This window comes from Diadema setosum, chromosome 2 (genome assembly GCF_964275005.1).
Source record: "Diadema setosum chromosome 2, eeDiaSeto1, whole genome shotgun sequence".
Taxonomy (NCBI): domain Eukaryota; kingdom Metazoa; phylum Echinodermata; class Echinoidea; order Diadematoida; family Diadematidae; genus Diadema; species Diadema setosum.
Window position 1 is genome coordinate 45909573 of NC_092686.1, and position 27275 is coordinate 45936847.

Genomic DNA, 27275 nt, shown 5'->3' on the forward strand with positions numbered 1-27275 from the left:
CTGTTATTCCGATACATTTTCTCCTGCGAATCAACATGTGCTGTTTATTCAAGTGATTATGTTTTATTAACACTTTGACTTAGAAGTGATTTTTCTTCCACATTATTTTCCTATATTTTTGAACTTCCTTTTTCTTTTTTTGAGCAAGTAAAATTCATATTTGGGCAAGTGTTTTACAACAAAATGAAAATCTGCCTGCTCGATTGGGCAATTGGTTAAAAAAAAAAAAAAAAGAAGTTACGTGGCACCCTGCCCTACTTGGTACAGTAGTGCTCATGGCTAAAGGACCACGCAACCAACCATTTTATTTTATTTTTTACTACCTGAATAGCAGGAATGTTTCTTCCTACAATGTATACATATGAGGGATGACAATGAGACAAGAAAATGTGATAACATTCCCCCTCCTTGTGATCTGAGAATGTCTATGATAGTAACATTGACTCCAGAACATTATTTCTTGTTGTTTGTCAACAATTCCTTTCCTTGTCTCATGCAAAGTTCAGTAGACATCAAGGCATCCCTCCTGATCTGTGGTGTAATACTGGTTGTCATTTACAAATCCTCTCCACTTTCACTAAAAGCCAGTGTCATCATAAAATGCTGCCGAAGTTTGGTGTTTGTTTCCTGTCGACCTTACACAAAGCAGCAGACTGTCTGTATGCATTGTTGCTTTAAAAGCAAAATGACAGAGATCAAATCACAAACATGCATCATGTCTTGAGACTTAAAGGCATAATTTACCACATTGCAGATGAAACAAAAACCCAGCATCAGTGCTTCAAAGTAGTTCTTAAATTGTGAGTTAGGCATGGAAACAACCAATGTAAAAATTTGAAACAGTATAATCAATGTTAAGCATTGTTAAATATACAAAATGTGAACAATAATTATAATAAAAATGCTTCCAGACTAAACCGTCTACAGTTATGCCCTAATGAGAAAAATAGTGATATTTCCTTATATTTTAGGCTTTATTGCAAAAAAAAAATTATGCAGTAGGATGCTTTGTGATACAACTGACCTAAATATGCATCAAAAGTGACATCTTGAACATTTTCTAAATCACTGCTCCCAAAGGTAAACAAGACCTTTAAAATCTCTCTTACTCACAACATAAATATCCCACATATATCTCATCTGCAGTTTACGGTTGCAGCTTTCAAAGTACATAATCAAGGAGATGTGGTCTTCTTCTGTGACTTACTTGTGACTTTCCCTAAATCTCCTGGCTATATGGAGATTTCTGATTGAGCAGTGTATATTAGTGTATGTGACTTTAGAGCTTGCCCCCCCCCCCCCCTTGTCAAACGACAAATTGTGCACCAGATGTGCTTTCATTTTCACAGGATCTTTTGAAAGAAGATATTTCCAAAAGTTCAAGTTGGGTGCAAAACAACTTTCATAACAAAGTGACAGTAAATTTCTTCTTTTTTCTTAAATCTTCTCTTACACAAAGTTGTTCAAAGTCCATTTTGTGCTGCTAGCTTTTAGAATGAAGTAATGATTCCCTGCATAGGGTGAGTTTTCTTACACAGGAAAATTTTGTGATATATTGGACAGTATTTTGAAGGTCAAACAATGAGAAGGAATATCAATGAACAACAACCATATAGTGCAAGGTTTAGCAATTGTTCTTGAAATGCACTTTCATTATCAAAACAAAACATACGCTTTTAACAAAAGAGTATATTATGTATGATTTTATTTGATATCAGTATCTGGCATGTTTAGCAGGCCTTTTTCCTCTCAGATTTAAAATGCTCTATAAGTGACACATGTTTCTTGAATTTTTTTTTTTGTAAAACAGCCAAGCACGAAAACATAATTTAACTCTATGCACAGAGTGAATAATCGAGAGTGTGAGGAGAGCACATAGCAAAGAGAAGCCTATTCTACAACAGGTAAGACATCTTTAGCTAGGACTGCATTAGAAACCCACTAGAAAGGGATACACAATATAGGTCAATAAACTGGAAATTTAAAAATTCATACACGTCTAATAAAGCAACTTCCTGAGTTTACACAAAATTCTTCCTAGAGTCAATACAGTGCAGTCATTATCCTAAAAACGTTGCTGATAAAAGAAGTACTAGATTTGTCATAGAGTCCTTCACCTCAAATATCTGCTCCCTCCCCCATCGCTCTCTCTCTCTCTCCTGCCCCTCCTCTCCCTCCTTTTCAATTCAAATCTACAACTGTTAGCAGAGCTGTAAGGAAATTGTTAATTTCTCTCAAGTTAGGGCACTGCTCATCACACAAACAGACGTCTGCATGCATCACTGACGCCACAAACATCCAGCCATTGCACACTGCCTCGCTGGCGATGATCGAAAGTGAAATTGCTTCAACAGATTGAGCCATGCCACATGACAGCAATTAATCAGTGGCGATATTGCTCAGCAGTATTCCTCAGTTAAACTCCTTTGTCTGGGCGAAAATATGGTGGGCTGCCGGTGTAAATCGCCGACTGACTTGTACTGCACGAGGGGCGGGAGGTGGCCCATTGTCTATGGAGTTTATCACTGAACAAATTTTTCAGCCATCTTGGCTACTTTAACATAGATGGTCTGATTGGCTCCAAGGCAGATGTCTGACATTATTGTTGTGCCAGTTGGTCTGGAGCTCATATCAACCCATATGCTTGAGAATATTTGGGTTGTCTTGCGTGCCTCACGCCCAAATTTTTGCTTTGTATTATAACTCGTGACGTAATCATCTGAGTTTCTCATCCCACATGGGCATCCTTACCCTCCAGCCTGTACAAGCTGTACATTGTAGTGTACAATATATGTCAGTGCTGCATGTGTGACATCACATAATTCAAGAGAGATAATTCAATTTTTACAACATTTTTCAGCATACCGCAAAGGTCAAGGACTTTATGTGTTCGGTATAAAAAAGATTTTTAAAAAAGAGAACAAAATTAAACATGGTATGTGTGTACACCCTTATACAATGTACCTGCACAGCATGTAGCTCAGAGTGCACCAAAGTTCACCATGCATATTTTGAGCTAAAATTACAATGAAGGCTTATCTGCTGGGTGACCTATACCATGATACCCAGGATGATATGGTATCATTCTATCAAACTCACTGTATACAACGATGTACACCTTCAACAGTATTGTGTGTTTATGTGTGTGTGTGTGTATGTGTGTGTGTGTGTGTGTGTGTGTGTGTGTGTGTGTCTGTTAAATGTGACCTGCCACTTTCTATCACTCTCATTCATTCTAGTTTCAGGTCTAGCTTTACTTGAATTTTCACTGCGTTAATAGGATTAGCCATGACATGGCCATAATACCTTTAATTTTGTGTCAGATGATTGCATCAGACATACTACACGTAGTCAGGTCAGTCAATTCATATCATGAAAGCATGACAGTGATGCACTATGAATATTTAGGGGGGAGCGGTGATTTTCTACATTATTTATCAAAGATGATACCTATGATGTACTAATTTTATACAGTACATACTGACAATTCCATCTATCAACATTATGATTATACATGTAATTTGTACCAACAGCTGAAGGCTTACATGTTTGTAAAATAAATTCACTTTACCATACCTTCTCAACAGTTTTATCTATCCATACACATATAATCAATTTTAATCAAATGTTGTATGATATATCTGCCAAGTGTACTGTTGCACCAAACTTGTACAAACTTGTACAAACAAAAGTGTACTGTTGCCACGAAAATTGCCAAGAAATACATTGTAGAATCAGTTCAGATGACAGAGTCTAAATATTGTACCTCCCTACATGCTCTTAAAATCTCACCTCACATTAAAGGGCTGACATTGTTTTGGTTGAATGGGGAATTCAAATTTTAACTTTGATAATAAAAATAATCAGTTCTTAGAACGCAATATACCATATTTTTGTAGTCTCTACACAACTTTTTGCAAGATAATGAGGGAACCCCTTTGTGAAATATTAAAGAGCATAAAATTTGAAGAGGTCTTCAAAGTTTATTTGTTTTGAAATGGCCAAGGTATCCAAAAACAAAGTAAAACAAAGTGATCCTCATAAAAGGTGGGTCCCACCTTTTATTACGACCTCTTTTTTTTTTTAATATCTTAGCCATTTCAAAACTGATTTTCATCAAAAAAACTTTGAATTCTTCTTAGAATTGTGTGCTCTTTAATATTAGATAGGAAGTTTCCATTATCTCACAAAAAAGTTGGACACCTGAAGCCCTATCTCAACCAAAACCATACCATCCCTTTAAAGCCAAAGAGCCCGAAACTCCAGTCTTATCTTGCCCTTGTGTACAGGTCTTCTTTATTTATTATTAATTTACATATCTGTCTGCCAGAGACTCAAATCCCTTGGGAAACATGAATAAATGAAAACACATGTAATGAGGAATATGGAATTCCTACCCTACTTGGGAAGAGTGATAGTGATCGATGTCCATTCTACTTCCCTGCATGCCGAGTGTGATACGTCTATGTGATACATGTGGCATGCTCAAGCAGTGCATGGCATTAATTTCAGATGATGCTGACAACTTATTGGAATTTGGTAGGTTAAATTCCACTATAGTACTTTCCTTCAAGGACAAGTTCACCTTTATATACATGTGGATTGACAGAATGCAGTGATATATCTAAATAGAGTAAAAAAAAAATAAAAAATAAAAAACTGTGAAAATTTCAGGAAAATAAGACAATTTGTTCAAAAGTTATGAATTTTTGAAGTTTCAGTGCTGCCATCACTGAATGAGAAGACTAAAACTACAGTTTGTGATGTCACATGTATAGAACAATATAAAAAAATATAAAGAAAATAATTAACATATTTTCATTTCTCTCCCATAATAAAAGAGCATTTGACTTGCCTCTTTCAGAAGGAAAGGGGAATAACATTACCCTTAACATACTGGTACATCAGTAACAAGTTGCAGGAATGTGCACTTTTTTGTTTTAATTTCAATTTAGTGGAACTCTCTTTTTATTTTCATTATATATCATTCTATGCATGTGACATCACAAACTGTGGTAGTCTTTTCATTCAGCAGTGCCTGCACAGAAAATTCAAAATTTTATTCATGTAAAACAGAATGTTTGATTTTTCCTGAATCTTTCACTGATGTATTCTACTTGTATTGCTGCATTCACTCAATCCACATGTTTAGTAAGGTGAACTTGTCTTTTAATTCAAATTTGGTCAAGTTGTAACAAAGCAACATGGCAGTTTCACCAATGACAAATGCTGCTTTCCTGGCTACTCTGAATTACTGTTTCCATCAGCTCTTTCATCAGTTCCATATAAACAGTGGGAAACATGCTTGCCAACTAGTCTATATAAACCCCACTCTCATTCATTAATCCATTGTGACATGTTTAGATTACGCAGCATTAGAAGGATTCTAACTAGATCACAACCGTTTCCTAAATTGGGAAATCGACACCACTTCCTTTCCCACGTAATGGCTGAAAATTTTCCACAATCTGCTACATTTCATCCAATGTTAAACTTCATGGGTGTAAAATGATTACAGCATAGCTAATAGAAAATTGAATCTTAGGAAACATTTTTCAGAAGTTCTGGGCAGCGCATTTATAAATAATCACATTGGATTTCACAAAATGGACACTGCATAAGAAAAACTGGCAAAATGCAGCATAACTGCACTACCAGACCTGTCAAATATGAGTGTTGTAGGTCTTATCATTTCAGTGAAATCAACATTAACCATGACCCGCAGGCAAGAATTCACGAAGGTGGTACAATTGAAACCATGATTTAAACCATGGACAATTTGTATGGATTGTACCACCTTTGTGAATTCGGGCCATAATGTTTAACTTCAAGATTCACTGCAATATGTTCCACACATACATTGTACAGTATACTCTGATAGTGCAGTGCTGAGGAAAAGTGAACTCTACATCATATATGAAACACTGTGTAAATTTTTATGTCTGAAGCTGTGTGCATTGATATGAATGTCATTGGATGTATCATTGTAATTACATGAACATTTACATCCAATACTCATACAGATTATATACACTGTATCTGAAACTGTAACTTGAGATATGTCTGTATCAACACATGTAATGGAAAGATGAATAGTAAGCCTTCTACATGTCGGAATCATTCACGTTGTACAAGTGCGTGAAAGTTCACCACCAACAAGAGCACATTTCTGCCTTGTGTTTACACTGTGTCTACAAGCAGGTATTACATTCAGTTGTTTCATTCAGGTATAACCCTCCTCTTTGTTCCATATAGACGAGGGGGAATTCCTGAGTGGTCGCACATGAAAGAACGGGAAGTGGTGTTGCATTATCATGTTTAATAAAGTGACATTCTGCGCTGCCAATTATCTGCATCACACACTAAGCGAGACGATGGACTACAGTATGTACGCCAGAAGGACGCATGTCTCTCTCCCTGACAATATCAGCTTCTCCCATTCCACTGTGTGTGTACTTTTGTTACTTGCAGATATTTACCACCCACATATCCAACTGACATTTCCACTTACAATGTAACACTGATAGCAACCAGTCCAACCTGATCATGCAAACTTTGACTCTGCCCTACAGGAACAACAGCATAAATGGAAATACACTTGCATACGTACATTGTACTTATTGTATGAATGTCTCTGACTTGCCGGTATAAATGGGCATTCACGATGACAGAATTTTTGTGATTTGCTCTCGCCTTCTCGTTCTGCAAAGTAAGGTTTACTGAGAGACATGACTGATAGGCGAACGCAGGAAGGGACTTTATGGCGTTAGTACTTTATTTTTGGCACTCATCCCCTCCTAAGCTACTCAAATCCGATTAAATACTACCTTTATCTCCTTGCGGTATAACAAAATCAAGAAGAAAAAGCCTAACACTACACATGAATGAAGCCACTCAAATTTGAAAATGTGGGAACTTTAAGATGACATTCATTAGTATGCACAATATTGCATTTTCCTGCATGTTGGCATTTCCTTCCGTGCATGCCAAACTATATAGCATCATTTCTTGGTTTGGGATAAGAATTATCATTCATTCCCGTCAGTAGACATCTTCAAGAGGCTAGATGAGAAGACACATAGTTGACAAAGAGCTTGAAGAATCAGTGGCATTCTTTGCAAAACTCTTCTGAAGTTTTCTACAGCATGACAGTGTGACCCTTAGCTGCCCTCTACCACTAGCAGGCAAGAATCTCTCTGATAGTAAAGCTCCTACTGTTCGTAAATTTTGGGAAGGTAATACGGTATTTGATGTCACACACACCTCATTGGGTCTGAAATCAAAACCTCTGTATACTGTAACAGGAGACCAAGAGGGTCTTGTGCTCACCAGTGCATGGCAAGTTCACCTGAGGGGCACTGCCATTTTCACCTGGATAACCTCAGTCTTTCTTCCAGGATAATCGACCATTCTAAATGATTCCTGCCAAGATTTTATGCTACAAATCCGCTGAAATGCATGGCCGGATGTTAGCTTTCTTGACAATGCCAAATCAAATACATACTCTACGTACATTGTAAAAATAGAATAAGCTTATAGATTTTCTCACTGATGCCTCTCTACAACAATAAAATGAAGAAGCAAAAATGCTACTTTTAGGTCACAAAATGTTAATCTAGTATATATTCAAGTATGTTCAATAAATGCCCTTTGCCAAGTATAATTCTACGTAATTATGTAAGAGTTCAATATCAAAATGTACATGTCCACATCAATCAGTATTTATCATCGTCAGCAGGTTAATCTTTTATGATTGATAGTATGCAACTAATGGTGGTCACTTTGGGGGAACTGCATTTAATGCAAAGTAAATTTTCGTAAGTCACAATTCATCATTGATTGTAAATTTTGAAGCAAATTCACTCCTGAGGTGAATATTGCAGCTGCTATGGGAATCTACAATATGATTTAGAATACTGGAATCACCATCACTGCCTTAAAATTTGGAGTGACACATTAAACACATTACCTTGGCTTGTGTTCTCTTAACATTGTCGCATTGTAAACATGTCCAGGGCTCTTTTGCGTTGAAGTTGAGACAAAACATACTGTAAAACGAGGAATGTTCGCGTGCATTTTAATTTCGCAAATTTCACGAGTGCCAAGATTCTCAAAATTAAAATGTACACGAAAGTTCTTGTCTACATGCATTGAATGCCACTGGCAATTCACGAAAATTTCATGCCACGAAAAAGGCTGTCGGCTCCAATTCACGAAAATTTCATGCCGCGAATACATTATGTTTTACAGTAGATCAGAAAATCAAACATACATGTAGGTCACTGAATTGGATTGGTTGATACCTGACTTGCGTTTCATTTCATGACTTATGTTTGATCATATCTTTATATAAAACACAGCCTAGAGCCTGAGCCCAGCCCACACTGAGCGACGGTATCACCCAGCAAAAAACATTTCAAAGGCAATACATAATTTGCTCTGGTGACCCTCTGTCAGACAAAAACAGACCAGCAATTCTCAGCACGTCCACCTACACCACAAACAGGGACATTAAATGGCTAATTTGTGTGGACAGTTTCAGATTTTCAGAAGGTCATAGAGGGCTATACAAGCTAAGAAGCCAACCATACTCATTCATAGGAGCACAACTGTTAGCACTAAGCACATCAGACGTTGTGGAAAAAAAGAAAAGAAGATGGGTACGCTGGATTAGTCTTACCTGAAGCTCATTGTGAAAGCAAAAACGCTTTATTCCTATTGCATTATGTCTAGTCAATGACTAAGAACAGCTGAAAAGGAGAATACATCTCAGCTAGGTAAACTATTACACTGTACCGTATGTCCCCCCCCCCAAAAAAAAAAAAAAAAAAAAAAAATTACAACGGGACCCTCCGCAATGATATCTTTAAAAATAGTGAATCAATCCAAATACAAATACTCGGATCACCTAATTCAGGGTATGAAACTATAACTCATTGCCCACATCTTACAGAAAACCCCATTCGATTTGCTTCAGTGGTCAAAGAGAAATAAGGAATTTTGTAGAGGATGTTAAGAATCTCTTCCCTCCAAGTTCTGTCTATTGTATTCACACACAAAAGCATCAAAGTGCTTAACTTGGAAGAATCAGACTCATGACATGCTTTCCAACATTCCACATTTCTCTGTGACCGCTTTAATAACCAAATTGAATGGGGTCTTCTGCAACATAGAGCTAAGATGTTATATTTTAAGACCCTGAAGTAGCATTTAGACAGTTTAATCATTTTGGGTGTTATCAATGCGAATATTTGATTGTAATTTTTTCTGGGACATACTGTAGTGTACACTCAAATCTGTCGCTCCTTTCATGTCTAGTTATTCTGGCTCCTCCAAAATCCAATCTTCTGACCCCCAACCCATACACTCTTCCATTTCATTCTCCATGTTTACTTGCTTCTCTTTCTCCAGCTCTCATTTTGCTGTTGAACTTTCTCTACAATAATTCTCATCCCTGCATCTGTCTCATTCTCTTCCTCTCTCACATATATTCTTATCAGTCTTTATCTCTCTCTTTTTCTCTCTCTCTTTCCCATCTCTCTCTCTCCCTCTCTTTCCTTCAAATCTCCAGGGAGGACCATGCTCTCATGGCAATAGCCCAATATGAAGGTAGGGCTGCTGGGAAATCAGGCAAATACTTACCTGATGTAATTTGCAATTCATGAACTTGACGGTAGCTCTGTGGGCACTTTTCACATCTCCCAGACATGAGATGGTTCGACCATGGAGACTTTTCGGGGGGAAAGTTGTCACCACTATGTTGAAGGTTGAGCACACATCCTTGGCTCACTACAGCTTTCTGTGGAAAGATTTTTAAAAAAAAGAAGAGCAAATTGCAAATTGAACTCAATTCTCATCTCATCACAGTATTGACAATGCGGAAACACTGCAACGTTTTCTATTCCAATTTGCACGCTTTGAATACATGTATTTCTTTTTTTACAAAAAGATGGGAGTGAGTAGCAGATTTCCTAGCTTGAAAGAGAACAGTTTATCAACTTGATGTGACTGAGGGAATAATGATGAAACTCCTGCAGCCCCATTATTATAATTTTTAACCTGTTGTGCGCACTGTCAATGGTAAAATGAGATACAGCTGCAGTGGTTTCAGAAGGATTTAATGATGTATCACATTCTACACGTTTGAACATATTGCATTACAGCATTTTAAGTCATTTGATAATACTCCTATACACACTGTAATGCTTTCCAAGTTTACCACTAAACACAACTCTGCTGTCAAAACTAAGGTTTCATATTTGATATCATTTGCACACTGGTGTTTGGAAATTATCAAAACAATGCTGATTCAAACTAGTGGAAGCTGCCCCTCATCTAGAATGCTTTCATCTTACTCGTAAGAAAAAAATAGACTCTCAATTCCACACTTTGGAGGTCCTTGATATTTGTTTGCCTAGAGACATGCTCTCTGTACACCATTACTCAGAATTTGAGAACCCCCTCTCTCGCCCCTCACCTCTTCTCTCTTCCTTCTAGCTTCTCTTTCACCTCATTCAATCTAATAGAGATAACCCAGCGAGGCGCTCAATAAGTTCCTAATTAATTAAATGCACATTATACTTCAGTTCAGTGAGTATTAGCAGGTAGGCTCTACCCTAATCTCTCTGGAATGGAGCAATAGTACCACTGCAATTAGTGCAAAATGGACTTAACTCACTAAAAAAGCAGTCCATGGTACAAAACATGTACGTATACAACATCCAGACTATTTATCTAGAACCAGGTATACTAGGAAAGATTTACACTGTAGATTACTTTGATATGTCTGCATATCAATCTGCACACATAAACTCTTTACCGCAAATGTACAATTTTGCTTATTTTCCCCTGTGAATATCGGATGTCATGTATGTAAACCTTTCTGAAAACAGAAAAACGTAACTGAAAAGAGCTCAATAACTGCTGCTTCAATTGCTATTCAGGAGTGTGGTGTGCCTTGAATAAGATAATATTAGCTCTGTACCAGTCATTTCAAAGCTCTCGTTTCCTCAGTCATCTTTTAGTTCTTGAATATAGACAATTGGTTTTGATGTTTGGTTAAAAACTATGTAACGGCATGTTAGGAATCCTGTCATTCACATGGGCTGTGCAGTTTGAATGTACGTATTTTCAATGCTCACACCCTTTTAATTGTCATGTTCATATTTCAATCACCAATTTCTACAGATCTCACCTCATCAGAGGCTCAATTTATGTCTGTGAACTGCATCATGTGCAAATTAACCGAGCCATAAAAAATGTTTATCATTGCAGCAGCTCCATCTCAAACTCATGTCTTTTTCTCTTTTTTTTTTTTTTTTCTTCTTTGAATACCATGAACAATGCACTGCAGGCGGTGCCAATTACAGGGATGCAGAGAAAAGTAATGGAGCCAGGCCAAGCTAGTCCCCAGAAGTCAACTTTGCTGGAGTAAGTACTCTCTGGTGTCTACTCACACATAGGCCGGCACGCCGTACCCCAGGGTGCCATCATACCCTAGGTTACGCCATGGTGAAGCGCCATCTTGTGTTCATGAGATGTACAGTTACGCATTGCTATAACGGCAGCCAAATTTCAGCAATCGGCAATGAGTATTCCAATGCCAATTTAGCACTGCTATGTTGTGTTTGATGTAATTACAGTGACAATAATAATAAATATATATATTTCTAATCACTGAGGGAATACCAGGATTCAGCATTCTGAAAATTTGGCCAGTTCATTTGAGCTATGCAAGAAGTATGTGTATGGTAATTTCTCACCTTTTCCTACAATATCATTGATTACAGTGGAATAATAAAAGCTTACAAAAGCTACAGGCTTTTAAGGGAATGCAAAGAGAGCACACACACACTTTAACTACAGCATTACTGTATCAAATGAAAGAAATCAACACTGGGAATTTTATTTTCGATAATAGACAGAATCAAATACATCAAATTTACATTGGGAGATCCAAGATCCACCATTAAAAATGACTTCACAGGGATTTTTGTACATTCAAATTCTCAAACAACACAGAGATTCTTGTACAATAGCACTAGAGACTCTTGCACAAAGCAATAACAATTGCTTTCACCTGTTTTGGAGTAACCCGATGTGCAGCGCTACATGTAGAAAAAAAAATAGTTCAACAAAATGGCGAATTTCTACTTGGTACTCCAGGGTTCCAAAAACCCTGCATCATATAATGACATGCACAAATCAATTTAGCGACACTACATGATGACGTCCTTATTGATGGATGATAATGTCCCATATCAATTTGGGGACGTGTCCGGGAATTTCAGATGGAGAGAGGTTAGCGGTAAAAAACAATCCACTTGAGCTAAAAATATATCTCTGCTGCAGGAAAAAGGCAGAGGGGGGAGGGGGATGTCTCTAACAATTATGATGTTAGATGATGTTTTACACATCAATTGTATTGATTGGTGAAGTGGGATGAGCTAGGAGACATTCTGGACTTTCTGGAGGGGTTGACTGTGTCACTTCTAGCATGGTTGCAAATGAAATGAGGCATGGGGGAAAACTGAATAGGGGAAGTAAACTCCATATCAGGCACTTTTCAACAATGCTGCTAGTCTAAAACACTGACTTGCAGGCATGGTACCACATGTACTTGAATCTCTGATATTGTGTAAATAAAGCTATCTAAAATAATAATAATAATTCAGGTTGAATCTATGTGATGAATACTTTTTAAAGTGAAAATCTCTGACCAAGGGAATCAACTATGCTCAAAATTACCTATTAGATACCAGCAAGAACAGTGTGTGTTCTTATTCCTGGTACCTGTATCATTTTGTGAGCTAACATTAAAAGGTAGTCATCAATTCTTCCTGATTCTGAAAGCGACAAACTTTCATGGGTGGGAAAGAACGCTGTTTGCCTCCCGTTGGCATTTGTGTCCAAATATATGTCACCACCAAAGGACAACATAGTCACCAAGAGGACACATTTCAGTACATTTGTTTGTTTGTTTGTTTTTTGTTGTACACTGTAAAATTATATACAGTTGGTAGAGTCAAAAGCTTTTATATCATTTCTGATACATATTGCCAAATTGTAAGAGCTGGGCACATTTGTAGGCGCTTAATATTTCTCCAAATGCACTTTTCATAAATTAAAAGAAATACCAACTGATCATGCAAGAGTTGCAGTGTAATGCAGATACGTTCAACATACTGCTCTATACATTTTACTCACTCTCTCTCACACACACAAAAATTACAGGCCCCTAAACCTGGCCTAAATTATTTGCTTCAACAGCTGCAAAAAATACCCAACAATGAACCCACTAACAAAAAAAAAACAAAAAAAAACAAAAAAAAAATGTTTTCTTACAGGGAAAGAAATGGAGCTCTCTATAGAGGTAAAGTCTACATTTGTTTTTTAATGTACTATTTTAATTCTACATATTTCTAATTTCAAACCTAGTTCTAATTTCATCAAAGAGGAGCTCAAAAGATTTTATTAAAAAAAAAAAACCTTCAACAGAGGCATGATGTTATGTTGTACTACCATTCCTTCTTTATGACCATGCAAGCCTGTCAAAACTTCCCCAGGAATGCATTTAATGACTAAAAAAAAAAAAAAAAAAAAAAAAAAAGTATCAAGCGTCAAGAGTTACCGATAAAAAAAAGACGATCAAAAAAAGACGTCATTAGTGCCAACATGTTTACAAATCTCTTGAAGAACAACCCCCCCCCCCAAAAAAAAAAAAAAAAAAATGCTTTAGGGCTTCAAACTGCCACATTTGATTTGTAAATGGACATCTAGTTGATAAAGAATGAAAATATTTTTCATCTGGAAAATCAGACCAAATAAGTCCTATCTCAAATGAAAGGCAATGCTCCATCTACGAAACATGGTGAGGCAAATCTGATTAATATGACTGATGGGGTGTGGAGGTTATGTCTCCACAGGGACAAACCAATTCCAGATTATTGGGCATAATGTGGAAAGTATTCCTCCCATCCATGCTTGCCACCGCCAACTGCACGTTACATACGTACAACAGGCATGATATATTGAGCACAATTGGCATGGTTAGTTAATAATCAACTGGAGGGAAGCAAGGATTTCCACTTGTACCATGCAGTACCAACAAGCGAGCCTCAGTTCACATTCTCTGTTGCTATCATCAGGAGAAGTAAAGTTTGTGCTCCTTAGAATCTCAGTAGACCTCCCATTATAGATCAAAGTGGTGGCAGCCATCACCGCATTTAATTGCCGCTATTGATGTGTACGTTTCTTCACACTTTAAAAAGTGCCTGGATGTGCCATCCAGTAAACTCATAAAATGTCCTCCTGAGTACTTAGTCGGTTGCTCAGATTTGCCACACCTTAACATGCTATCATGTATTAGTGCATCACAGTAAATTTTCACCAAGATTCCAGTAGCACTATTCCTCAGGCTGAACTTGAACCAGGCAAATGATTCTTTAACACAGCCAAAAAGGTCTTTGAATAGGCCCTACCACATAATTTCATTGCGACAGTTTCATGTGCATTGTACACAATTGACCCTAGAGGATAATTTTGAAAGCTGTGGATATAAGTGGACACAGAAAATTGTTGGAATTCCAGGTCGAGGCTAGCAACTTTCAGTGTGAGGAGAATTGCGAAGTTCTTCCCTCAATCGGCATCATTCGCAGAAATCCCATGGTAGCTGAAGGCACCACATCTAGAGAAACATACACTAGGGACCTTTTGCTGCTAACAGTATCAAGGTACAAGTTGTATGACTTGTTTGTTTGTTTGCTGTGTACATGTTGTGTGTGTATGTTTCAGAGGGAGAAGGAAAAAGCATTCATATGGTCCTTAAACAACTAAAAGTTGTCAATAAAAGATAACATTGTAACTAAGCTTGAATTGATAGGTAGGTCCGCTAATTTATTTGACTGGTACCAGCAACACACAACATGTGCTGTATAAGTTATGTGCATCATTGTCAGAAACTATAAAACAGTGTTAGGAGGCACGATGCATATCTTGGTAATCATGCTTTAACACACTATAAATGTGCCTCCATAGTGCACTGAGTGAACGAGGACATTGCCACAGTCATCCTAAAGGGGAGACCAGCACGAGAGACATCCATGAATTCTTGGCTCCATGGGATCACTTACACTGTAGCCTTCGCTGAATTCCTGCCCTGCTCCACACATGAATGGCTGTGTTGAAACACGGCTGGAGGCCGCTGCAAGGGGTGGACCTGAAAGGCCAACCCGATACAGAAGCTAGCTCCACTCCGGCTCCCTTTCTAAGTTAGCCCTAATGCAACTTTGATGGGACAGTTACCTTGAGGACGCTAGGTTATTTCAACAAATTCCTCCAGGGTGTAATTTCACTTTATTACATCCTGGAGGATGTTCAACTTTTCTTTGGCTTTCTCCTTATTCTTTACACAGTTTGCACATGGATCAGAAGCATATGAAAGTGCATTGTCCTGTATTAAAAGCAGCTTCATCTACGTCAGCAAGAAGGCTTTGAAATACAGTACTTTGATTGGTCTAGATTAGGCCTACTTTTGGCAAGCAAATCATTGCCGCCAACTACATGTACATGGCTACAACTAGGGAAAATGTTTACATCTACCCTTGATGGTGAAACAGATCTATCTAACTACATTTCTTGCTCCAACTACTACAGTTGTGAGAGTGTGCACTAACTTTTGGCATTCTATCGATTCTTTGAACAACATGTACCCATCAGATCCACAGAATTGAATTACCGAAAAGGGTATCGTGGTTTCTTCATTATGATTTTTATATAATACAACCTAGGAATTGTATACCTTTTTGGTTGTTGTTGTTGTTGTTTTTTCCCCATTCATCCACTTAGGATGCATATATGTATAGTGTTACAGCCAATACACAGGTCAACTCCATGTTTTTACATACAGGTCTATATCATAAAATCGAACTATGTATGTAATCTGTATTTAGTAATAAAAATTCATCCTGTAATTCCTCGTGCAATCCAGTTGGATCAGCAGCTTTTTGTATAACACTCACTCACATCATCTCACAAACATTCCAGATATGCCTCCTTCACTGTACATCATCACATCCCTGCAGTGCCTCTCATGTCTTCCTGTAATCTGCTGCAATATGCAGTTAACATTAATGCAGCTCGGTGGAGCGAAGCGAGAGTAGCCGTGCTTTTTGATGGGCCTGCACAAAATCTCAACTTGAATGTTCAGCACATGGCAAGCAATGTACAGTGTGTACACAGTGCATTCATTCAATGAATAACTTCTTTGTGTTTTGTCTGCATGCTTTCTTTAAAAAGGGTATTGTGCAACCTTGGATATATGACAAACACACTGTACTTCTGAGAATTATTTTTGACTTGTCTTCTTTGAATTTTTAGAGCTAGAAATGTCAAGCCGAATCAATGTGGATTACTTCATCATTACTGTGTCATTTCAGTTTTACTTTATCTTTTAAGCAATGCCCAGCAATGTCTCACTATATAAGTGTACATACACTATACAATGCCTCGTTCTCAAATTTAAGATCGATGTCCTTCTGATATGGGGTATTCCAAACAAGATGTAAAAGCTTGAGAATACAGCTTCATTAGACCTGCAAAAACATGCATTAGCTCATGAATTCCCCCATTTTTGTTCACATAGCCTACAATACATTGCTTTCAAAACAATATAAAACATACATAACATTGTGCTGCATGACTGCAAGAATCTCTATTGCAAAAATACATTATACATGGGCAACTGGGCCAGACAAAATTGCACCATGTTTATATCCACATGTAGCATAATTTTGTAAGAATTTCCCTGATCTGAATCATACAGATATATCTGGGACTGAAGAATGCAAAGTAATTTGAAAAAAAAAAAGATATGAGTTCAAAAATGTGTAATCCACGATTGCCTGAACAATCTCCCATTCTGGAGCATAAGGAGAGACTTGTCCTTATCTACCTATATATAATACTCACACAGGAGCCTCACAAGGCCATTCACACATATCCTCAAAAACAATGTTTTTGAAACATCAATTTTTGCAAGATGGTGCAAAAACTGATAATTCTTGCAGGGACATGAAAACATCAACAGCTATCACTACACTACCGTGATCTGCATTGCAATGAAAAAATACTAAATATTGTCCATCTTGACTTTTTTTTCCAAAATGCTAATGATAATTTGCTCTGTGCAGTGTGTGTGAATGACAAGCGATATACCCATATAACACACACACATATACAATGTATATTCTCAATCCCATGATGTAACTCATGGACGATTTTCAGATTTTTACATTTTAACAACTATAAATTAGTCATACTGGGTACAGAGTTTAAGACTTTATAATGATTTGGACGAGGAATACAAATGTTTTCAAAATTCATAACAAATCACAACAGAAAGGGATGAAGACAATCCATGTACATTATACTAAGTAGTAGCCTCACCATACAAATATGTGTACTAGTACATGAATGGAGGTTCAAGGAAGCAGAAAAAAAAAAAAAAAAAAAACATGCATAAATTCTACACAGGTGAACTTGTTTAATAAGCAGGCGGTATTGTAATGGAATTACGTGTACATTGCTACATTCCCGAAGAACACCATATTGTATGTGAGGCTCCTACACTGTATAGTTGTATGTGGTTATTCTTGTTCAGCGTAATTGGTTTGGGGTTTTTCGGAGTATTGGTTTCTCTGCTCAAAGACCGCAATATATTCCACAAACCTATGTACCTGTCGATTTATGTAAGCATGATATGAAATTATGAAAATCATCTTTAATTCCCCTTTCATAATGTCTAGATATTGAAAACTGATTCTGTCAAATTATTGACAGATATTCACTCTGATATGTAAAAGCTACAATGAAGCTTTCAAAAGACTTGATGAGCCTTAGTTTCTGGTACTGTTTATCATGTTAAGGCTTTGTGTGGTTTTATAGAAAAATTAAACAAAAGAGAAAAAAAAAAAAGACTGGATTGCATTTATGGGAGCACACTGGCTGGTCGTTTTTCTCTTGACAACAAGCAGGTCAAACCTGAATGCGATTTCTTTCAGACTGCCTTCTACAGCAAAACAAATGGATGAATCTAATATATTGGACATGAATACTAATGTCGGTCCCAGATAAATGGTGTAGGATTCCATTTTGGATATGTGCCCACTAAGTAGTAGTACTAGTAGTACACTGTAGGGCGTACATTGTAGTAGTAGCACTAGTAGTAGCACTAGTAGTAGCAGCAGTAGCAGCAGTAGTCCACGTAGCAGCAGTGGTTGTACTATAGCAAGGAGCTTCAAGCTCCTTGACTATAGTAAGATGCTGGCAGACTGACAAAATTTTGAATCACTTTAACAGTAAGTTAGCTGATGAGAAAGGAAGCACTATGGCCCAAATTCACGAAAGTGGTACAAATGAAACCATGGTTTAAATCATGGACAAAAACCATGGAGCGCCAAGTGTCGCAAGGAATATTTCGTTACGAAATCAGTCATTTCGTCGACAAAATGATTGTTTCGTTAACGAAATTATCATTTCGTGGACGAAATGTTCATTTAGTTACAAAATGTTGTCATTTTGTTACAAAATAATCATTTCATCGACGAAATGACTGATTTCGTAATAAAATATTTCATGCGACACTTGGCGCTCCATGATGGTTTTTGTCCATGGTTTAAACCATGGTTTCATTTGTACCACCTTCATGAATCCAGGTCTTTGTGTCTACTGCACTTGCTATACTGTATCGAGCAATTCTTCACACACAGTGTATTAAACACACAGCCTGATATAAACTCGACATAAATTTCTACCATGGCAGTCGGTTGTTGAATCTGCAGAGATACAGGTGTATTACTCACCCTATGGAACACACACGATTATATGTGGGATTTTTGCTTTGTCAGAAAGAGAGATTCCCCAAGTGGGAGACTTGAATACCCAGTAACCACGTCGTAATATGTACAATTGTACCGGTAATGTTGCATTGTCATGTTGCTCATGGTCACACAATACACCAAAGAGTCAATGCAGGTGAACTCATTCAGTGTGGGTGCACAGCACAACACATCATGAACCACATAGTGCACCTACAGTACCATGTCTGTCTCTAGAGTGCAGGCAAGCCCAAATCTTTGTGTCAGCCTTGTCGCTTTGAGAGCATGGAGGGTTTGGGATGACTCATTGTGTGAGGTCTGCGTGAAGTCCACGTCCATAAAGTGTGTCTACAAATCATCCAGGAGGGAGCCCTATCTCACAATCGTTTCTAGCCACTCCATCAATCCACACACACCATAAATCTAGAATATGAGCACAAAAAAGTCTGCAAGAGTATGGTGCATTTGCATGTGTTCGTGTGTGTGTCTGTGCATGCCTTTTTGTGTGTTCATTCCACTATATTCTATGAACTCCCAGTATTTCATATCCATCCAAAGCCACGCTGATATTGTCAGCACTGGGAAACGGAGAAACCACAATCACCACTTCCTCTTCCATTTTATCCAAAAAATAATAATAATATGACATCAGCAACGTGCAAACATGACCCCAAAATCTGATTACAACAAAATAACAAGAAACCAGAAAATTCTTACGCATTTTCCTCTTCACAGGCTAACTTTTCCTTTCAAGCCCCCCTTTCATCAAGTGAAATAATCTACTTTTTAGCTCTCCTCTCCTTATACATGTACTTGAAAGCTGCAAATCAAACCTAAAGTTATACCGGTAAGTTAATTGAAGAGCTTCTAATTTTAGACTGATATCATTTTGCAAGATTGGTTTCAAATACAATTTACTGTCCTCTACAGAAAATGTAGTGTGCTTTTATTGTTCATAACAAATTATTCCGCATGTTGTGAGTAGAATGTGTATATTCTTTGAATTAATTATCAGTACAGTAGGTATCCAATAGATGTGTCCCTTTCTTCATACCCGATTGCAAGGGAAATCATTTTTATACGTGTACACTTTGTACGTACATGTCCTATACTTTTATAGGCACGTTATCTTATTCCATGCTGTCCCCTCTGTTTGTATACTGTTGATGCAAATCATTCTATATTCTACGTACATCAAAACAGGAATTCAAAACCTGTCGTACTACAGTACATCCTCAGCTTGGGTATTAAATGTGTAAGCCTGTTTTTCATTCCTTTTTTCAAACTTTATAAGAAGATAGATCTCAACATTAATATTTGAACATCTGTACAGATTTTTTTTTTTTTATGCACTTTCAATATTGCAGTTCTCACTGTGCATTTCACAAGTTACAAGTGCATTTACAATGTAATGTCATTTGAAACATCATACCAGTGCAAAACACAATGGAAGTGTGTCATTCTAGAGCAACAATGGTTAACATCTTGATATAAAGATATCATGGGTTGCTGGCTGACTCTAGTGCAAATCTGAGTATCACTCCCCCATTGTATAAAAGATTGTCAGCAAATAAAGTCCTCCTCCAAACTTGGGAACCAGACAAGTGGGTTTTTCCTCATATACAACAGGCAGACACATACTAAAAGGAAGCCTATTTGGACAAAAGATTCCAGTCAAACAAAAGAGGGGCAGACTGCCTTTGCAGAGAACAAAAGACAGGGTACTAACTATACAGAGAGAGGGTGATCAGTCACACCACACTGGGAGGAGAATCTTACCACAGCAGGGATGCCTCTTTCCTTGTGGGATTTGTGGCTAAAATTGTACTGCAATCTTGTGGCAGACCATGAACAGGAAACATCTTCTTTTCAGCATGAAACAGAAAGACTGACTGGGTGATAATGTCATGCCATAAATGAGTTTCACTATCAAATTGAGGGACTTCCAGTCCTTTTCCCCAACATTCAATACCTGACATACAACACTATTTATAGTGTTAATCAGTAAACTGCAGAATACAACAATAAAGAGCATGAGAAGATATCAAGCTGAAAATATTACAAGGTCAACTTCCCTCTCAAAGTACATGTATAATGCAAAGCTGTGAAGATCTGCTACAATGTACTTTAAATATGCATGTTTGAAAGTACTAATGCTAAGAACATGATATGACAATACTTAACCATCTAGAGTTACATTGTAGCATGATGCTAAAATCCACTCTACACTAGGCTTGTGATTTTTTTTAAAGTAATCTTTGTGAACCTACACATTATGTATCAACATGTACAATGTAAGCAGTATTTAACTGACTTTTGACTTCACTTCTGACATTTAATACATCATCATAGCACCAAGTACATCCACTTGTAAGTTCTAAATATCCTAAGCCTGCCACAACATGCCGTTGATGATGTATGTTGTAGGCCTACAATGCAGACAGGCAGACGAAATGATCTAATATCAATGTGCACTACTCAGTACCCCTTGAGAAGTGTGTCTTTCCAGTCAAGATTTGTAATGCAATGGGATATCATGTCTGATTTAAATAGAGAGATAATGCAGTCAGTACGTCTCCCTTGTCATACCAAATGTACCAGCTGTAATGGAGTTCATGTGCTTCCCATGAGTCTAATGATATACAGAAATGGTTTGCCCTTAGGCTCTCTACCATGCTATAGAAACAGAACAATGACATACCCAACCAGTGAGTGCACACATCACACTGCACTGCTATTGACCTCATTAGGAGCCCAGTCAGTCCGAATCATTTAGGGCTGAATGTCATAGCAACACAGTGCCTCATCAGCAGCATTTCTTGGGGACAGTCTGTATACAGTAGGTCAGGTTATGCATGTATTCAGCTGGCACCATGTCCATTATGAGAAATTGGGTGTGGAGTCTCCACTGCCATCCATATAAGGAAAGGGATCATATCAAGGGTGGGGGGGGGGGGGGGAGGCATACAGCAAGGAACATTCCTTCCAACTACATTGTTATTTTGCACTAGGGCTTTATCACCTCAGAATTGAAAAATAAATTATATTTTGTTTTCAAATAGTATGCTTATATTCTTCATTTCTACAGGAATGTTTTCATTCTGGAAAATACTGGATGGATATCTTGGTAACTTTACCTTAAGGCAAATATACAGTATTTCATAAGATATTCAAATGTCATGAAAAAAGGTATTTTCCCTCTTTTCCCTGGTTGCTAATCAAGACATATAGGCAACAATATGCTTAAATTATCACAGAGAATGAAATTTTCAATAAACATATAAGTGGTAAGATTTTTGTGATATCATCTGAAACTTGCATCAATTAAAGGTCACTTTCAATGGATTTTGTTTTAAAAAAATCAAATTCATTGTGTAAGCTCTCAACTTTTTATTGCAACCTCCATCACACATGGTACATCAACTATAGTTTTTGTACATGTTGTATGCCATGTTATAAACAAAAAGTTTGTAGGAACAAATAGCACACTATATTGATATGCAACTGTATGCATACAACTTTAAGAAGTAGAATTTTCTGTGAGCACCACTTCATTTCAAAATCATATTCATGTACAGTTGTAGGTCTTACACCTTAGTACTATATCAAATACACTGTAACCAGCCACACAATTGCCCTGTGCCTGAAAGAGTTTTTGGATTCAACAGCAGAATGGAGAAGGAAAGGTCTAATGAAAGACCACAGAAAATATTGATTTTGTTTACAACAAGCAAAATCCTTTGTCTTGAAGGCATGAACAATAAAAGCAAAGTACGTCTTTTATCAGTCATTTGTTTAATTTGCTTAGTCACTGTAAGTCTGATAGGTACTTCATTACAGAAATAATTCTTGACAATGCAAATTTCCTATGCCTACCCTGTTCAAATCCATAGAAGCTATATGACAGACTTCCAAGTACAAACTATACCTTGAGGTTATGTCTTTTAATAATTTGCATGTCTAATTCAATTGTCAAAAGGATATGTTCCCGTATCTAATAGCAAAGTTGTTCACCTGCAATAAGGGGAATCATGCAAATTAGACACATTGAAAGTGTTATGCTTACAGTGTACAAGTGCTTTTCTACAAAACTCTTCTTAATGGGGAAGACAAAAGCCCTATAAATAAATATTAATTTTTCACACACATGGAATATATTTCATAGCTTTCTTTTCTTTCACACATTCTTTCACACATTAAACATTTTAGAGTTAAAGACTGACAATATGTGAATCCTCTTATATTCATCATGGATTTCCTCAACATCTACAGTAGCATTAATACTTTCAACAGTTTTCCCAAGGTTTTTAAGATACATTTGTACCACTGAAATACTTCTCTCTGTGCTCAATACAGAAAATATTGCAATTAAATACAAAGCATTTTGCATTCCAATGCCACACTGTTGGCAGGCATTCTGGTATGCACACAATGTACTTGGTATGTTTTGTCATTACATCCTCCACGAATCAAAACATGCTTGTAGTCCATGCACAGCACATCCCAAAAGAAAGGAATCATCAATTGCCAAACTATTGAAAATGTTACACAAGGCAGCAGTCTGAACAATTCCAAACGTATGTACAGTCCACTATGTGAACGCAAGTCATGAAAAGGTCATTCAATTGCAACTAAAAATCCAAGCTTTTTCTCCTTCACCACAGGGAATTAATGCACGCTTTTAATACTGAAGTAAAATTAACGACTGTCAATGGATATTTATGCATAACTTTTCACTCGGTTGGAAAATAGCATATCCTGCAGAATATTATTTTGGTACTGCTGTAATCCACTTCAATCACTGTGAAAGCCACTGCTGCCTAGCAATACTCAGTATTGATGGCAAAACAAAAGCTAAATTACACTGCTGCGGGCAATACCGCACAGGCCAGTATTTGGTGTTTGTTCAGCTGTGAGTAAAAGTGAATTCAAGCTGCTTATCTCGGCTTATACATGTACTGCATTGTGTGACTATGCTATCATCAATAATTTATCATATTTTGTAACAGAAAGCACAGCCAATAACAGTATGTATGTGCTGACATTGCCCATGCAGGAGTGTGTTCAAGACCATGCTTGAAAAGGCCTACTGGTAGTGTTTAGCATGTAAGAGAAAAAAAACTGTCAAACCAAAAAGATATTGTTTCCACTTTTACTGATTTAAAAAAAAAAAAAAGGAAACCTGGAGATAGTTGGTACATTGACTTTCACTACTTTGATGTTCATTGCTAGTCACATCTAACCGTGGCGCCCTTTTTTTTTGACAGCAAAGTATTATAAACCAATACTAAACTAAAGTTGATTTCTGAAATGAAAAAATGCAGTAATTATTCTGGTGTTTACAACTGCAGTGTAAACTGATGGAGAATCATATCCTATATAATCTCTCCTGTTGCTTAAAAAATATATGTTTAACATCAAAATACTATAACATGCAAGTCATGTTACTATCCTAATAGACTTCAACTGCTTTTATAGTAAAAGTGAATATTTTGAGTGCTGTCACACATGTGGTAGCCTACACAGTGTAGTGGAACAAGATGCAGCACCTTTCATCATATAAAATGAGTCTTTCCATGTAACAAATCACCAGCATTCTATACTTATTTTTCCCGACAACTGCATGTTGAGTTATGAATTAATCGTAGCGATTCCAGCATAACTTTGATGAATATGGGAATAATCATGATTAAAAAAATTTGATGATTAATAACATGATCTGCTGTATCTGAAGCATTGTGCTGCATAATGGACATGTATGGCGTTACATTGAACAACACTGCACACTGGCACTGGTCCGATGGTCCCTGACCAGCAAAAATCAGTGTCAGACCAGTAACTTTTTTAGGAATGGACCATAAGTGGAAAGACTGGGTACCTACTGGTCTGACATACAGGTTGGACCAGTAGGGAAAAAAGAAAAATGGTTAGTGTGCAGCCCTGCAAGTAAAATGTAGTTTCTTACAAGAAGACAATGCAGAGATATTTGGGGTATAAACACAAATTGACATCAAAAATATCTCTTGCCAGGAGACTATGAATCAATTTAGTCTTACGTTCATTATGATGATACTACATCGTATGTTTCCCTCTCTGTCTTCCAAGGTGGTTATCGGAAAATACTCAGGACATTTTATTACAACATTCTTTTTGTTGTGGTTGTAACCTTTCATTGATGTTGTTGCTATGTCTCAATAAGAGAGAGAAGGGGAAGAGACAGACAGACAGATGGAATGAGACTCTGTGCTGGATGTGCTCTGCCCAGGGAAAGGTCTGCGAGAAGCAGTGGCTTATTTTCTGCAGACTCTGTCAAAATTTGGATTGTCAATCTCCATCGTACATGTACAATACATGAATATATGACTCACATGAAAGCAGGGCAGAGTAGGCAATCAGTAATGGTTCAAGTCTATGTATGCATTTATAAGCTTGTCCACACTATACCTCAATGTGCATGACACACATTCACACGGTTCTAGGCTTTGCATTATTACATACGTTGTACATGTGCATGTACGTACATGCCCTGTTGCCATCGGTTACTGTCTAACATGATGCTGCATGGACGACATGGTTTGTATCCGTTATGTTTCAATATTCTCAAAATGTCCAGCATATTGCACTGCACTGGCAAGAGCAGTCAAATCCATTTCACAGGGATTTAGTGTGAGCTGTTACAAAACTGTACACAACAACTGTACTACAATACCTCAGAGACAGGATTTGACACACTGCATGCTATTTAACAAAAATGTTCCCTGAATATAAACTGGGTAAACATCCATATTCTAGGTTAAATGGCTTTTGGGCTCATAATAATGAGGGTAGTTAAACAATATTTTATCTACTAGCAGAGATACATACTGTAGCTTCCTTTTTGAAAGAAAGTAAAAGCTGATAAGATGGTGAAAAAGAAGCAATGCACAACTTGAAAGAAGTCACAAAAGGAAATTGAATATTTCAGTCACGTGTCAGGAATTCTTACATGTTGGAATTATTACAGTATTATTTAAAGAGACGGATATGTTATGGTATTAAAAGTTGGGGGAAAATGTAGGTCAAAATGAGGGTATAACTCCTTTGTTTCACATAATACGCTACTTTACGTTTGCACTTGAAAGATGACCACTAACTCACATACAGTCTTCTCAAGTCATATCTTTGGCAACGATTGTGTTTTATGATAGCTATTACGGACTAGTCAATACTAGTATTTCTTCTAAATGTTAAGCGAAAAAAATGTTTTGGTCCTTTCTGTACAAATAATATGAGCACTACACAAAAATGACCTCCCACTGATGTGACAAAAAGATAATACTTGTAAAGTCCATGACAAGTGTTGTTAGACAACCCAAAGCATGTGACTTGTTAAAACTTAACCCATTGAGGAAGAGTCCCGAGTATACTTGGGCAGGTGTCAATGGGAAATGCGTGTTGTAGCAAAATCAAACCGTCCTCAACGGGTTAATATACTGTTTATGCACACGGTGTACATCTTGTTATACTGTACCCAGAATTTGCTTCATCAAATACACTGAGCATTTCCATGCTCTCCGGTTTTTATTCATTTAGCTTACATTTCGGTTAATAGGTCATGTTCTTAAAGGTACTTTAAAAAAAAGAAGAAGTAAACCATTCTTTTTCTTTTTTCAATCAGTGAATACTCTTTTAGAGATGGGCTGAAATCACATTCCCAGGATGTCAAAAGGTGTGTTACAAAGGACTTCTTTTGAGGGGCAGAGATGGTTAAAGGGAGGGGCAAGGATGAAATTGTTGAGGCATCAGTGACTTGAGGGGCAATCAAACATGTGAAGAATCTACAATGGAGCCATGTAATTCAATCATATAGCACGGGACAAACACATGCTTTGCCCTAATCAAATGAGGACACAAAATGCGAGGTGAAAATTGGCCTAAAGGAAGCCCTGACATGGGTTTCCTATTTTATCACTGACTTTTTAAAGTCATCGACAAAGCTTTCCTTCCAGTTCAGACACTTGTAATTGCTATAATTGTTTTCACTTTTGAAATAAAGCAGAAATTTCTGTGCCCTCTCAGAAACTGGACCACCTGAAATTTATCAAAAATACTTGAAAGGAGGTTAAAAGCACAGTTATGTGCAGACTTGCATCAGACATAAAAAGAGAGACTGAAGAATAGACCTTCTCATCACAGATGCATGGCTCTAGTCTTTGCTAAAATTTGGTTCATCTTTCAGCCTACGACAGGTCTACATATATTTACATGTGATACACAATACCAAAATAAAACCCATCAAATCAGCCTAACAGAAAATCATTTCTACAACAGTCACATCACACTCTCAATAAAATAAAGAGGAAAAGAAAATGGCAACTGTGTCTATTTTACAAGAATAGGATAGTTTGAGGGTCCAAATCA

The 27275-nt window shown here is 37.2% G+C and overlaps 1 protein-coding gene across 1 annotated transcript in view; it reads right to left on the reverse strand.

Moving 5' to 3' along the window:
* The window catches only part of LOC140246056 (cyclin-dependent kinase 17-like), a 96391-nt gene that overhangs the window by 59322 nt on the left and 9794 nt on the right, over positions 1–27275 (reverse strand). Inside the window, exon 2 of the mRNA XM_072325501.1 lies at positions 9643–9799. The gene's annotated coding sequence lies outside the window, so the exon portion shown is untranslated. The remainder of the gene's footprint in view (positions 1–9642; positions 9800–27275) is intronic.